Genomic DNA, 6243 nt, shown 5'->3' with positions numbered 1-6243 from the left:
CAGCAGCTCTCTTATTTTGATCAATACTTTTGTTTTTATAGAGGGAGGGGGCCCACAAAGACAAAAATGTATAGGGCCCTCAGAAGTCACAATGTCAAACACAGCTTCATGTACACTTCAAAAATGTACAGCTAGTACTGTGAGAACAATTAACCAGGGTGAGAACAATTAGCCAGTGGAACAGATTGCCTTCAGAAATTATGGGTGCTCCATCACTGGAGGTTTTCAAGAAGACACTAGGCACAGCCATTTGTCTGGGATGGTCTAGGGTCTCCTGCTCGAGCATGGGGTTGGACTAGATGATCTCCAAGGTCCTTTCCAGCTCTATTCTGATTGACTGATAGTGAAACATCAGCACGTCTTGCTCAACATACTTCTGAGATGAACAGGAAGTTGAGGGCTTCTAAAGAACTTTTTCAGGAGAGGCTGTTCTACATCCCCCACCAATCGGCTGTTCAGATGCCCCCAACTTCTGATTCCCCCGTCCTGGCATGCTTGAACAACCCATCAAATGTCATCTTCTTATTGAGGACAGCAAACTAGTGGTTTGCCTAAAAGCCACGATTGAGACTAGGATCAGCCCTAGAAGGTGTGAATGAAGAGAAATCAGGTCTACACCAGGATGGATGCTGGGCCTGTAGAACCCTGAACAAAGATTGGTCATCTAAACCACATACAGAAATGGTCAAAGGTTTGCATAGCATGGAGCAGTATTTCTCAACCTTGACCACTTGAAGATGGGTGGACGTCAACTCCCAGAATTCTCCAGCCAGCATGGCTGGCTGGGGAATTCTGGAAGTTGACGTCCACCCAACTTCAAGTGGACAAGGTTGAGAAATATTGCTGTAGAGCAAAACCATACAATGAGCACACATCTGGTCAAAGTGAGTTGAAATAAGGAAAGTATCTTTGGGACAACTGTGACTTGAATGATTGAGAATCTCCATAATTTAGTCTGTTGATGCTTCTAATGATGATCCTCTCCCTTCTCTTCTCTTCCAGGAGTTTCCCGTACTACGACCACCAGGTGGACATGATGCTCTGTGCACGTTTGCCAACCCTGCCGCCATCTTTCCCGTATATGAACCTTAAGTAAGGACTCCAAAACCTGAGTGCAAGACGACTGCCACCCATGTGCATGTTTTGTTTGACTGAAAAACTAAGTTGGGTGGCAGCACTGATATTTCTGGGATGTGGTCATAACAGGAAGGAAACAGTCATAAGTCCCTTTTTTCGGGGATATCATAACTTCAAACAGTCATTAAGTGGATAGTTGTATGTTGAGGACTAGATGTAGCTTGGAGTAATATTTACATATATCTTGGTTGGTTGGTGTTAGGGCTGCCTTGTAAGTAGCTGAGAAAGTACCAGATAGACCAGGGGTCTTCCATCTTGGCCCTTTTGTGACTTGTGGATTTCAATGCCCAGAATTCCTTAGTCGGCCATTTTGATGAAACCACACGCTTAGATCCAGACCAGGGGTCTTCAAACTTGGCCCTTTTGTGACTTGTGGACTTCAACTCCCAGAATTCCTCAGTTGGCCATTTTGATGAAACCACAGGCTTAGATCCAGACCAGGGGTCTTCAAACTTGGCCCTTTTATGGCTTGTGGACTTCAACTCCCAGAATTCCTCAGCCAGGCATGCCTGGCTGAGGAATTCTGGGACTTGAAGTCCACAAGTCACAAAAGGGCCACGTTTGAAGACCCCTGAGATAGACAATCTCTGCCTACTATAGGTAGTCCTTGACTTACGCCATAACTGAGGCCAAAATTCCTGTTGCTAAGCAAGACAATTATGTTTTGCCACATTTTACAATCTTTCTTGCCACCATTGTTAAGTGAATCACTGCACTTGTTAAGTTAGTCACATGGCTATTAAGTGAATTTAACTTCCCCGTTTGACTTTGCTAGCTCACAAAAGGAGATCGTAGGACCCCGGGACGCTGCGACAGTCATAAATATGAATTAGTTGTCAAATGTCTGAATTTTGATCACATGACCATGGGGATACCGCAACAGTTGAGGATTACCTATAGTTCCTTCTGTAGACCTCATCTTTGACCGGCCTGCTTGAGCAGGGGGTTGGACTAGAAGACCTCCAAGGTCCCTCCCAGTTCTATTCTGATTGGTTAGAAGTCCTGATCTAGGACTCCTCACTCAATGTAAAAAAGATGTTGTGACTCTGGAAAGACTACAGAGAAGAGCAACAAAGATGATTAGGGGGCTGGAGGCTAAAACATATGAAGAATGGTTGCTGGAATTGGGTGTGTCTAGTTTAATGAAGAGAAAGATGAGGGGGAACATGATAGCAATGTTCCAATATCTCAGGGATTGCCACAAAGAAGGGGGTGGGAGTCAATCAGCCTACTTTCCAAAGCACCAGGACAAGAAGCAATGGATGGAAAATAATCAAGGAGAGAAGCAACCTGGAATTAAGGTGGAATTTCCTGACCGTGAGAACAATTAATCAGTGGAACAACCTGCCTCCAGAAGTTATGAATGCTGCAACATTGGAAGTTTTTAAGAGGGGATTGGACAACCATTTGTCTGAAATGGTATAGGGTTTGGACCTCCAAGGTCCCTTCTAACTCAGCTATTCTATTCTATTCTATTCTATTCTATTCTATTCTATTCTATTCTATTCTATTCTATTCTATTCTATTCTATTCAAGTCTAGTCTAGTCTAGTCTAGTCTAGTCCCCTATTCTATTCTATTCTATTCTATTCTATTCTATTCTATTCTATTCTATTCTATTCTATTCTATTCTATTCCACTCCACTCCACTCCACTCCACTCTACTCTACTCTAGTCTGGCAGGTGGGTCTCCTTAATCACCTTGTGGTCTCCACTTATTGGAGGTTTCCCAGTGAGGCTGTATGACCACTTATTGGGAATGATGGAATAGATTCCTCCAAGTGAGCAAAGGGCTGAACAAGATGGTGGTCCTCAACCTAACCACCATTCATTTAGTGATGGTTTGAAGTTGCAGTAGCACTCAAAACAGTAAGCTAAAACCGATCCTCCCAATAATCAGGAGATCAAAATTCGGACCCTCGCGAACCAGCATGTATTTATGATGGGTGCCCCATCTCTTGTGATTCGCGACTTCCCAGCCAGCTTCTGAGAGCTAAGTCAACAGGGGTGAAGCCAGATCTACTTAATGACTCTGTGATTCACTTAACAACGGCAGGGATCTGCTTAACCATCACGAGGAGAAAAGAGTCGTAAAATTGGGCGTGTGACTCACTTAATAACCCCCTTGCTTAGCAATGGCAATTTGGGTCACAAGTCAAGGGCTAACTGTGGGAACTCAAGACAGGCCTCAGGGCAAGGTGGAGGCCCTGTCAAAATATGCTTTTTTTTACATATTTATTTTTATTGCTATAAAATACGAAAATACAAAAGCAAGTAGTAGGGAACAAAGGGAAGGGGAAAAGAGAAGTGTGAAAACGGGGGGAGAGAAAAAAAAGGCATTGATTTCCGACTCTCTCTGTTGCAGTAAAATAAGGCAGCATCGAACCTCAATTTTTTATCTTCCTACAATAGCATAAACTAGCCATTTCTATAACAACAACATCAATCTAATCAGTAAAACCCAAAATCAAAGTATTGGGGGTTTTTTTTTACCCCACTTCAAGCTCCCTTATAACTTCTGGATCTTCCGGATTTGACTGGCTTCAGCAAAGTTGCGACATCACACGCCTGCTCTAAGTTTCCAGCCCCCAAGATATTTTGATTGCTTTTCCTGCTGCTGCATAGTTTTATGGCTATTTTGGGAAGCCGTGCCAGGTTTTGCGCAACTGCCTCACAGGGGTGGGAACCAGGACCAGGAAGTTGATAATATCCCTCCCAATTTAAATTAATTGATTCGGCCAATTAATCTAGAAAGGAATGTCCGACCTGTGCAACTTTCAGACTTGCGGACGCCAACTCTTCTCATTTTCTGTCATTCGCTCTTGACCACTCACCCACTTTCACAGCAACTAGAAACTTGTCTTTAAAATTAAAATAGAAAAGTGAAGGAATAGATGGGTGAAACTTCTAATGCCAGGACCTTCAGAGATTAAAAATCACCAACTCTTCTCAACCCTGCCATTGCCTCTTGACCACTCACTGCAAAACCATGAGTACTAGAAACTTGTCCTTAAAATTAAAATAGAAAAAGGTGAAGGAATAGATGGGGGAAACCTCTAGTGCCATGACCTTCAGAGACTAAACCTCCCCTTTTCTCCAGCCAAATATCTCTGCTGGAGGAATTGTGTCTTTTTACAGGTAGTCCTCCACTTACGACCGCAGTTGAGCTCAAAATGTCTGTTGCTAAGCGAGACAGTTGTTAAGTGAGGTTTGCTCCATTTTATGACCTTTCTCGCCGCCCCTGTTAAGTGAATCACTGCAGTTGTTAAGTTAGTCACACGGTTGTTAAGTGAATCCGGCTTCCCCATTGACTTTGCTTGTCGGAAGGCTGCAAAAGGGGATCACGCGACCCCAGGACAGTGCAACCGTCATAAGTACATGCCAGTTGCCAAGAGTCCAAATTTTGATCACGTGAATGCTGCAACGGTTGTATGTGTGAAAAACAGCCCTAAGTCACTTTTTCAGTGCCGTTGTAACCTTCCATGGTCACTAAACAAGCTGTTGTAAGTCGGGGACTACCTGTCATCTAGAGTAGGGGTGTCCAACTTTGGCAACTTTCAAACTTGTGGATGCCAACTTCTGTCATTTGCTCTTGACCACTCACCCACTTTCACAGCAAGCCACGAGTACTAGAAACTTGTCTTTAAAATTAAAACAGAAAGGCGAAGGAATAGATGGGCGAAACCTCTAATGCCAGGACCTTCAGAGATTAAACTCTCCTTTTTCCCCAACCAAATATTTTTGCTGGAAAAAAACCCACCAACTCTTCTCAGCCCTCACTGAAAAACCATGAGTACTAGAAACTTGTCCTTTAAATTAAAATAGAAAAAGGTGAAGGAATAGATGGGTGAAACCACTCGTGCCAGGACCTTCGGAGATTAAGTCTCCTTTTCCCCAACCAAATATTCCTGCTGGAAAAAATCACGTACCTTTTTCCCCATTGGCCTGATGATTAACCTTTGCAAACTTGTTCATTCTTTCTTTCTAGACAGGAAATAAGAGGATTTTGTAAGACTAGGGGTAGCCTTCTCTAACTGTTGTTGTTGTTAATTGTGAAGTTGTGTCTGACCCATCGTGACCCCATGGACAATGTTCCTCCAGGCCTTCCTGTCCTCTACCATCTGCTGGAGTCCATTGAAGTTCACTCCTACTGCTTCAGGGACTCCATCCAGCCACCTCCTTCTCTGTCGTCCCCTTCTTCTCTTGCCCTCCATCTTTCCCAGCATTAGGCTCTTCTCCAGTGAGTCCTTCCTTCTCATTAGGTGGCCAAAGTACTTGAGTTTCAACTTCAGGATCTGGCCTTCTAAAGAGCAGTCAGGGCTGATCTCCTCTGGGACTGACCGGTCTGATCGCCTTGCAGTCCAGGGGACTCGCAGGAGTCTTCTCCAGCACCAGAGTTCAAAGGCCTCCATTCTTTGGCGCTCAGCCTTTCTTATGGTCCATCTTTCACAGCCATACATTGCAACTGGGAAAACCATGGCCTTGACCATACGCGCTTTTGTTGGCAGGGTGATGTCTCTGCTTTTTAGTATGCTGTCTAGATTTGCTAGCCATCCCCATCTGTTTGGACCCCAAATCCTAGCACACCCACTCATTAGTAGGGAAACCGTGAGGGTTGGTCACTTAGATCCCTTGGAGTAAGAAGGTTGGAAGACTTTGGTGTGGTGGATAGTTGGATATACAGCCCTGATGGGTTTTGCTAATTCTCTTTTTCTCTCCTTGCAGATGGGACACGAGTCATTTTAAGAGATCTGGAGGGCCGGAGAGGGACAGCTATATTATTCATCCTGAGTTTGTTTCGGAAGCTTATCCCTCTCCGCCATGTTGGTATTAAGAGAGTCGAGAGAGACTGCCATTAAAAAGTGCCACTGGTGACGAATTATGCCGTGGGCTCGGTTGGATTCTTTTTTCCCTATAACACCACGCTCTGGCCAAAAAACATGTCTTTCTGGGGTCTCTGGTTCTTTCTGAGTTTGCTTGTTTTCTTGCAGATGTTTCATGACCCAACTAGGTAACACCATCAGAGATAGAAGGGAGTGAGGTTTATGGAGAGGAGGAGGAGGAGGAAGAGGAGGAATGTGGAGTCTGCGTGCTCTCTGAGCTTGGT

At 44.3% G+C, this 6243-nt stretch overlaps 1 long non-coding RNA gene across 1 annotated transcript; it reads left to right on the top strand.

Annotated features, from left to right (window-relative positions):
• The first annotated feature begins 1002 nt into the window (after positions 1–1002).
• On the top strand, positions 1003–6018 carry LOC107301052. Its single transcript, XR_001549259.1, has 2 exons — positions 1003–1092; positions 5862–6018. It is a non-coding gene; the product is annotated as an uncharacterized LOC107301052 (long non-coding RNA).
• The last annotated feature ends 225 nt before the right edge of the window (positions 6019–6243 follow it).

Source organism: Protobothrops mucrosquamatus, unplaced genomic scaffold, assembly GCF_001527695.2.
Source record: "Protobothrops mucrosquamatus isolate PMUCROS unplaced genomic scaffold, P.Mucros_1.0 scaffold9748, whole genome shotgun sequence".
Classification (NCBI taxonomy): Eukaryota; Metazoa; Chordata; class Lepidosauria; order Squamata; family Viperidae; genus Protobothrops; species Protobothrops mucrosquamatus.
The sequence above is the reverse complement of the archived record's forward strand: the minus strand, read 5'-3'. Positions and strand labels throughout refer to the sequence as shown.